This window comes from Dioscorea cayenensis, chromosome 16 (genome assembly GCF_009730915.1).
Source record: "Dioscorea cayenensis subsp. rotundata cultivar TDr96_F1 chromosome 16, TDr96_F1_v2_PseudoChromosome.rev07_lg8_w22 25.fasta, whole genome shotgun sequence".
NCBI lineage: Eukaryota > Viridiplantae > Streptophyta > Magnoliopsida > Dioscoreales > Dioscoreaceae > Dioscorea > Dioscorea cayenensis.
In genome coordinates, this window is record NC_052486.1 from 10,192,698 (window position 1) to 10,202,524 (window position 9,827).

Here is a 9,827-nt window from a genome sequence, read left to right on the forward strand (position 1 = left end):
TCGACCGATTTCTACACTTTAGAGCAGTTTATACCAACCGTTAGGGGTAATATTGAGGCGGTTTTTAATAACAAGTGTAGAGGTGGTTATAACGTCTCTATTGCTAAAAATTTTTATTCCTCCACAATGGTTTTAGAGGCGGTTATAACCGCCTCTATAATTAATAATTTTTTTATCCCTTTTTAAATAGTTTTTAGGGAGGTTATAACCACCTCTATAGCTCATGATTTCTTATACCTTTCCAATATAGTTTTAGAAACGGTTATAATCGTAATAATTTTTATCCCTCCCTAAAAGTTTTAGAGGCGGTTATAACCGCCTCTATAACTAATAATTTTTTATCCCAAACTTTTAGAGGCAGTTATAACCACCTCTACATTTGTTAACTGTATGTTAATTTATTTATTTACTAATAATAAATAGATTTATTTAACCTATAAATCAAAAACACAAATCTTTAAATACATTCAAAAATATCCAAAATTTAAATTCATTGACTTTCATAGACAAGTAATGAGCTCAAGTGGTATTTTGATTAATAACAAAATGCAGAGAGTTTTACACTATTTGTCTAGTTTTATTACAAAATAATTTTTTGCTTAATTAAACAAAGTAAAAAGCATGCATCCTCTTAATCTTCGACTCTTTCGATCTTTAACCATGAATTCTCCTACATAAAAAAAACAAACAATATCAAATAAAAAACTATAATTCTAATTAAAATCAAATAAAAAACAATTAAATGCTAAACCTCTAAAAATCAAATAATGAACAAATATCCCAACAATTGAACAACATAGCATGAACAATGTCCATAGTTAAAAATCAAAGAATCTTTTTACTCTTTCCACAAAAACCTCTAAAAATCCCATCTCTGCCACAAATCTATTAGAACATTCACTTATATTGCAAAATCTCATCAAAAGAACCAAGATTTAATACCTAATCTCCATCAAAATTAAATTTAGAAACCAATGCGAACACTCACATAGCTTGAAAACCCAACTTTAGCAAAGCATTCTATGCATGGTACTATTCAATTATTAAACTTTTATTTAAAGGAAAGAAACAAAAAGCACAACTCTCTCAAAATAAATAAATGAATAAAAGATATTTCACCAATTCAGAAGTGAAAGGCTAATGACACCAAAAATTAACAGGAGAATGTATGCCTCCAGTCAAGAGAAATATTCACCTTGTCTAAGTAAAAATATGTTCTAATCAGTCATTTAATATAACATCATATCAGTTATCCTATAGCAGGATGCCTCTAGAAATATCCAAAAATCAGATTAACCAAAAGCAAAGTAATTAAAGGCGGGTTTTAGAAGTGCATACTTGTGCATCTACCCTTGAAGAGACTAGCACATTCATCATCTCGGAAAATACAAGTCCTGTGATTTTCTTCTGGTGACCTTTTAGTTTTGTTTTAACCTACATGCATGCGATGAAAACAAAAAGTGGAGGGAAAAAGAGCTCGAAACAAAGTGCGAGAATAAGTTTATTGGCCCCATCAAACTTCTGATTGACCTACCAATTACTTAAATGGATTGAATAATTAAATGTACACATACACAAATGAAAGAATACACACAATACTCAGTTAAGACTGCTGTAGTTACCTCATCAATTCGGACATTATAAATTTGAATAGAAGAGTCATCCGTTCCAATTGCAATAATGTTATTATCTTGAGGATGAAATGCCAAATAAGTGGCCGCAGGGGGTGGTGCCATGAAAGCTGTCATTACCTGAAGCAAGACTAAAATGACAAATTCAAATCAGAGAGACAAAAACTGTTAGTTTAGTTCTAATATGATGAATATCTGTTTTTGCACAAAGCCCATCATCGATGGTCTTTTGAGCACTGCATGTTCCAGACTCTTACTCATTCAGGTGAAACAATGCATGATGATTTGAAAATTGCAAGAGTCAAAATTGTTGACTTAATTGAAAGAATACACCCATAAACAAACTTGAACATAGATTTATAGTTGTGTATCAGTATGGCATTCATAAAGAGAGACACATACAACATCTCTCAAAGCCAAGGTCAATATTCAACTTTAGTGTGCTCAAACACCAACATATTTTTATAATTTTCCGGCTGAGCAAAAACCCATACTTGGATCAGAATGTGAAAATCATGCAAACAACAAAATTACATTACAAAGTGGCTTTCCAAAATATTATTAGAAGAGTGAAAGGGGGTTAATATATATACCTTGAAGGTCATCATGTTGACACAGAAACCTTTCCCCTAGAGGTAGTCATAACATAGAATTCATTCTTTGACAAAGCTATACAACCAGTTGATTCTTCAGTCATGTTGTTGTCACCAGTTTCATTAGACATGACAATACCATTTGTTGGTTGCCATAACTGAACAACTTGTGATTCTTCAGTCATGCTGTTGTCACCAGTTGATTCTTATGTATTTATTAAAAAAAATTTAAAAATATGTGGACTTGCAGGGCTGGTACTACTAATTATAAGGATTGCAGGAGTGTAGGTATGAAAGTTCCTAACTTAACAACCAAACTTATGGCTTAGATTAATCCCAAACTTATGAAGTATCAGCCTCTTATTAATTTATTTAGCCAACTTGACAATGATGATTGATGGAAAAATGACCTTGTATTATCTGTATTGATGAAAGCATAAACCAAACAAATCTTAAAGATTTTCTTTTAGCTCAACTTGAGGTGGGCAGCCCGGCCAAACTTAGCTAGATCCAGGGCTACATTAATTATTAAGATGATAATAGCATATAATTAACCAAAATTTTAAGAAATTATACAGGTTTTTATTTTTAGATCATATAGATATATAAGTTCATGGTAGCAAATGATTAAAAAGGAGAATTTTAGATATACTGTTACTATTCACAAGTTGTTCATTGAGGTCTCATGGAAGAAAATCCGTATTATAATCAAGATGATCAAAGAAAAGCTAGAGAGCAAACAAATTGGGTTCTAAGATAAATAACAAAAACTAAAGAAAAACAACAAGTGTTGTTTGTACTTTTCAAAGACAAAGAATCTGAGTAATTGTTGCTCTGACATATATGTTCTGCTTATCTAATTCATAGCTAATAAGTGTGAGAGAAAAAGGACACCATTAGGATGCATCACTAGTACAATTGCTACTTTGCATCATTTGGCTCCAATCCATGTCAGGCTATTGAATGAGGTACATAGGTCAAAAAGAACAAATATGATTGCAAATAGACCTTTGCTGTGGTTGTCATAGAGTCGGGTAATTGCAAATCTTTGAGGTGACCAGAGTCAATGATATCAGCCAATTTCTAGGTCTTGATCTTGTCCACATCATCTAAAATTCTTGGTTTAACATCTACAATCCTAGTGCTGTCAACAGTAGCTTGCAAAGTTGTCACATTAGAAACTGTAGGCACATAAACATCACTGGAATTGTTGCATAGTCACCAGGTTAGTCATTGGCATCGCAGGGAATTTCTGTCAGAGATCTCAGCGATAATTTGGGAACTAGAAACATTGTGAACATCATTAATTGCATTACCAACTGAAGGCTGTACAAAAAATGGTCGGTGGAATATTGATTAGCAAAAGCCCAGCCAAGCATCTCAACCTTAGGCAATATTGTGCATGGTATGCTATATTTACATTTGGAATGAGTACCTTCATATGTATATGTTTGGGAAGCACCTCAAGAGCCCTCAAGTGCCCAACTTTCCATCCTTACTAGTTCCACAAGAAAAAATCCTGCATATGGATGTAATGAAAGCACTAAAACAGATTAGACCAACACTAAAACCTACAGCTACTCTGATAATCAAATACTCGCAAGTTACAAGTGGAACATTAACAAACCACCAAGTTTTCTTATTCCAAGTTCACTAACAAGCATCAATAAAATATAACCAAAATGGAGGCAAAAACATACATGTAAAAGCATAAATTATAAGCACAGCAACGTTCAAGTCAGAGAAGTTCACCTTAAACCATTTGCACTATATGGAAAACATGACTAGCAATGACACCAAACTGCAGAGCTGAAAGGTAGCAGCAAAATCATGACTGCAGAGATTATGGAAAACTTTACTGGTATAGGAAGCTACTAATAAACAAACCAACCAACCTCTATGAGAATAAAGGTAGGGCGCTTTGGTTTCCCAAAATTGATGCATGGCAAATCAGCAGAATATCTCAGCTCTACACCACGAATCTTCACAAAATAAGCAAATACTATAATTTCAGTAGACTGAACATCACAGTCACTATTCCTATTTCTCCCACTTCCCTACTTAAGGGTGAACCTGAAAAAAAAATTGAATCAATTCCCACGAAGTAAGAACAACCCTTAGACACTTGAATAAAAATACTAGGAAACTAGGACAACAAAGCTAACAATTGAGGACAAAAAATTGTACATAGACAAGCTAAACCATTTAATGACTGGTGGAGTTAATGCAAAGATCAACTGTACATTTCAAAGACAAGGAAGCTCTTATAGATTAACAAATATGTTTGCCAACATTTAGCAGTTTGAAAATACTAATGCTCTCATTTTTTTCTAGGTTTCTTTCTTAACAAACTCAAAATCCAACATGTTGTGCAGTTCCCAACATAAACATGAAAAAGACAAACTCAAAATCCAACAAAGGCCAACAAGTTTAAGAAATATTTCAAAGTGTTAACATAATACAATATAACTAAAGTTTACATCTATATGATCATCCAATTCTTACAGAAAGCATAAAATTGAATAAGTTAAGACGAAATTGAAGACATGTCATGGTTCTGCATCTCTCTTCACCCACATGTATTGCTGACCAAAATGAGTACCTCAAACAATGGATTTATCAAAAATTAACCAAGATATTCACTCCAATAACTTCACTTGTTCCACATTCCTTATCGATATAAATATTAACACTTTTCTCTATTGTCTTAACCATTTCATCAACCAATTTAAATGCACCGATAAGTACAAGGATAAACAAATGTGTTCAAATTTGTATGCACTAAACAAGACCTGCATACTCACCAATTATTGTCATTCAAGCGTTCTACTAGCAAAATTAATCATAATTCAACCAAAAAAACTCAAAAATCAACTCAAAAACACACAAAAACACCCGCATCCACAACATTAGAAACCAAATGCCATCAATAATAAATAAGAAATTATCCAAAGTAGTGATTCCGGTTTTTCAAAAACCAAATAGCAAGGTGATGGAGATGTTATTAGGGATGTGGATTAGTACCTGAATTGATGGATATCATCATTCTAGTGTGGGCAAAGATCGTTGGTGGGGTTTTTGGGGGTGCGTCGACCAGCGAAGGTTGATGGATGTGTCGAGCAAGAACATCAAGGTGGCGGCGGAGGGAAAGAACATCAAGGCGGCGGATGTCATCGCCGTCGAGAACACAACACCGGTGGAGGGTTCCTAGAGGCAGTTAAGAGCGGGGAGAAAAGAGGACTTATAGCTGCCGCTAGGGCCGATGATGCCAACGATGGAGGCCTTGGGAATTTCCAAGCTGATTCATTTCAAGATCGTCTCTCGGGTCTCCGATCGCCATTCCAATCTCTCAACCTGGATCATGGCTTCTTCTTTCTCCGATTCGTACCTCCATGGCGTCATTTCCCAACAATCGCTCAGCGGCTTCCCCGCAAGAGCAATGAAAAACTCATCGACTATGGATTCATGGTGAAAAATTATGGAGAAATTTGGAATTTAGGAAGTGAATGAAGGGTTTACGTGACGCCGGAGTTGAACCCATGAATCACGGAGAGAGAGAGAAAGGAATGAGGGGAGTGAGATGTGGAGTGCTTTAGTTATTATTATTATTATCTTATTGAGCCGGTTGTGTTAAACCGGCTTGAAAAGATGTTGGAAATTTTCAATCTCCCCATTAGAGCCGGTTTTCTTAAAACCCCTCTACATGTCTGCCTCTACAGCCATAAAATGACGTTGTGTCAGTAGACTGTAGAGTTAGGCGACAACACGGCAAGAACTCAACACTATTAATATAATCTTTTAAATATGTATAAGTGCAATTAATATCTCAATAGCTGCTACATCTGTAATAATTTAACATTTTTAAAATCTAATTTAATTTTTAAAAAATGCCTAAAACAAAAAGTTACTTATTTAACGTATAAGTTCAATAAAACTTGATAATTGCAAGCAAAATACTACGTCAAAAAAGAATATGAGAATGTTAATTAAAAACAATATTTGATTTCTAACTTAGTTACTTTTTAAAGGCGGAAGGGAAATAATTACTAAAAACCCTTAATAGCCTAGTAATTACAAATTTGACAAAAAATCATAAATAAAGAAAATAAAAAAATTTATTTGGCAGAAAAAATACTCACTTTTTTAAATAAAAGAAAAATTATATATAATCCCACGAAATAATATAATAAAATAATTTTTATTAAAAAAAAAATACTATTTCATTTAATATAGTATCAATTTTTTTAAAAACAGACAAAACTCTGATTAGTTAAGGGACGTGGACAGAGTTAATGCCTTACACACCTTATCTTATTTTATTAGAGTCCTCATGAGGGGTCCAAATTCTCACCAAGTTAATACTGCACAGGGAATTTAAACTCTCATAGACTTTATGTCTTTATGTGGGCTTTGAATTTGAGCCACTTTCTCCCTCTCTAAAAAAACCCGGGTTAGTGCCATTAACTGGTTGGCTTGGGCAAAATAGTTTCATTTTCAAAACTCATAGGTTTTAAAATTCATAAACTATAACATATTTTTTACATCTAAATATTTAAAAGGCACTCAAGATTAGAAGCATAACTCAAATTTTATTTATGTCAAAGTGACATATTTTCTAAAATTAACATTTTCTCTAAAGTTCACGAACAATGACAATTCACCTCCGCAAATTTAGACAAATTTAGAAAGCACTTAATCAAAACTAATCAATGATTATATATGGTGTATTTAGATTCATTTTTATCTTACCGAGCACTTAACCATGAAATAGGCTACTTAAAAGAGCATGTTTATTGACTTTTGAAAAAAAAGAAAAAGAAAAAGAAAAACCCACCCACTAAAAAAACTGGTCTTTGTGCTTTCTTTAGAAGTCAGTAGATTATTGTTGTTTCTCGCAAAAGCATTCCTAATTGTGGGAAAAGCACTGGTATTAAAATTTTGTTAGCAAATGTCCTCAGAAGACAAGATTTTTTCCACTATATCTGATATAAAATTAGTGTGTTTTATATTATTACTTTTTAGCTTCAATTTGTTTTTTTAAGAAAGATCCCCAGAGGATTTTATTAAAAAAGAGAAGGCAAACAAAGCCAAAAAGCTAAAATTACACCAACAAAGAAAGCAAACAAATCTAAAACCTAAACCAACAACAATCTAAACTTAAAACAAAAACCCAAAATTTAAGAAACACTTCATGATCTAAAAAGGGAGCTCCCGACAAAGAAGAAAGAGAGATAAAGCGTGTAAATTAGCGCCATGAGCGTCCAGCTTGGTTGCAGGAGTGATCCAAGCATGTGGGATGACGTGAATGGTTGGATTGCCAGCCGTGACAAGGAGCTGCCGGAGATCAGCGAGACTGGAAGTAAGGCGCCAATCAAAGGGTGAGACAGCTGAGCTAATATGAGAGGACGAATCTTGATTGTCAATAAAAATGTGCTGCACATGATTGAAATTATCCACAGAAGCTCTAATTGTAACAATCAACGCTCGGCAGAAGTGATATCCTCGGCTGTGGAGGAGCAGCAACCTGCAAAAGAGATGGAGTAATAAGAGTTTCACTACAAGAAAGTTACAATTTAAAAACAGAATATTAGAAACGGAATTTATTTTTGTTTTGTCTTGCAATGACAGATTAGAACTGAATAACAATCGTTTTAAATATGATCTTAATAACAACGAACTTCCTAAACCAGGCGTTTAAAAATACGATTTATTAAGATTTTTAAAAAAATATCCGCTTTTTAATCCGATTCTTGATAGAAAAAGAGCTAAAGCGGATTTAAAAATTAATATATTAATTAAATATTATTAAATATTAGAAAATATCCGTTTCTAATCCGTTTCTAATAGAAAGGGACTAGAAACGGATTTAAAAATTAATATATTATTTAAATATTATTAAATATTAGAAAATATCCGTTTCTAATCCGTTTCTAATAGAAAAGGACTAGAAACGGATTTAAAAATTAATATATTATTTAAATATTATTAAATATTAGAAAATATATGTTTTTAATCCGTTTCTAATAGAAAGGGACTAGAAACGGATTTAAAAATTAATATATTATTTAAATATTATTAAATATTAGAAAATATCCGTTTCTACTCCGTTTCTATTAGAAAAGGACTAGAAACAGATTTAAAAATTAATATATTATTTAAATATTAAATATTAAAAAAAAATATCTGTTTCTAATCCGTTTCTAATAGAAAAGACTATAAACGGATTTAAAAATTAATATATTATTTAAATATCATTAAATATTAGAAAATATCCGTTTCTAATCCGTTTATAATAGAAAAGGACTAGAAACGGTTTTAAAAATTAATATATTATTTAAATATCATTAAATATTAAAAAATATCCGTTTCTAATCCGTTTATAATAAAAAGGACTAGGATTTAAAAATTAATGTATTATTTAAATATCATTAAATATTAAAAAAATATCCGTTTTTAATCCGTTTCTAATAGAAAGGGAGTAGAAATGGATTTAAAACTTAATATATTATTTATATATCATTAAATACTTCCCCTTTCATTTGCTTTGCAGAGCTGTTCTCATTTCTCTCCGGACACGAATCACAAAGCGGAGAAGCTCGAGCTCGGCCGCCCTCCAATCGCCGAGAAAGGGTTTCGATCTCCGAGCTCCGGCGAGAGATCCAGCGTTCCAATATCTTTGATCGGTCTGCAGAGTTCGCGGATCTTGCAGGTGCTCTAGATCCCTTCCCGATTGCTTCTTTTCTAGTGATTTCTATGTTTTTTTCCTTTGATTTTTAGCTTTTCTTTGAATATTGATGTGATTTTAATAGCTGAGTCGTAGATCGATTGGTTTGTATGAATAGGCAGTTTGTTTTGAGTTCTTTGTGGAACGAATTCGGATTTTTGGTATGGATTTTGATGGTTTGTTGTTCATGAGCTCTAGATCTAGCTCATATGGAATTCTAATAGTTTTTCTTGGTAAATTGGCTAGATCCTATCTTAGTTATGGAGCTTGAATGTTTTAATGAGGAAATTGATACTAATCTAATGATTGGGAGCTGCTATGAATCTCATGTTTTTTGATGTCATATTTGTTCATAAGATCTGAATTATTAGATATAATGGGGTGTTGATCGTCATGGCTAATCTAGTGAGCGGCATGTCTTTGCAGAACAAGAGGAGACAGTGTAGCGTTTATAAAAACCTTATATTTGGTTGATTTTCTATATATATATATATATGAATATATATGAAACAAATTGATTAGTTTGCAAAGAATGTTTGGAAAAGAAAAATGTTATTGTAGATGGTGAGAAAAAGTTAATATATGCTGGAAAAGAAAAATAACTTGCTCCATTTTGGTTAATTGTAGTTTATCTTCCGAACATGCCTTTATATGCTTGGTTTTCGGTTTTTGCATCATTCTTAAAAAATGCATTAATAATGATTGAAGATAGCTTAATGTGACATGAATAAATGGAAAAGTGCTTATTTTGTTTTTTGACATATTTTTTATTTGATTGTGCAGTGGGTGTTTCTGAATTTGGTCTTGACATTGAAGATTATTTGATAGGTTTGCCATCGAAACTATCTAAATATTCTCTTTATATTGTCACTCAAACTA

At 32.4% G+C, this 9,827-nt stretch overlaps 1 pseudogene; it reads right to left on the bottom strand.

Moving 5' to 3' along the window:
- Positions 1-631: 631 nt before the first annotated feature.
- LOC120278503 lies at positions 632-2,409 on the bottom strand (annotated as a pseudogene).
- Between the last annotated feature and the right edge of the window lie 7,418 nt (positions 2,410-9,827).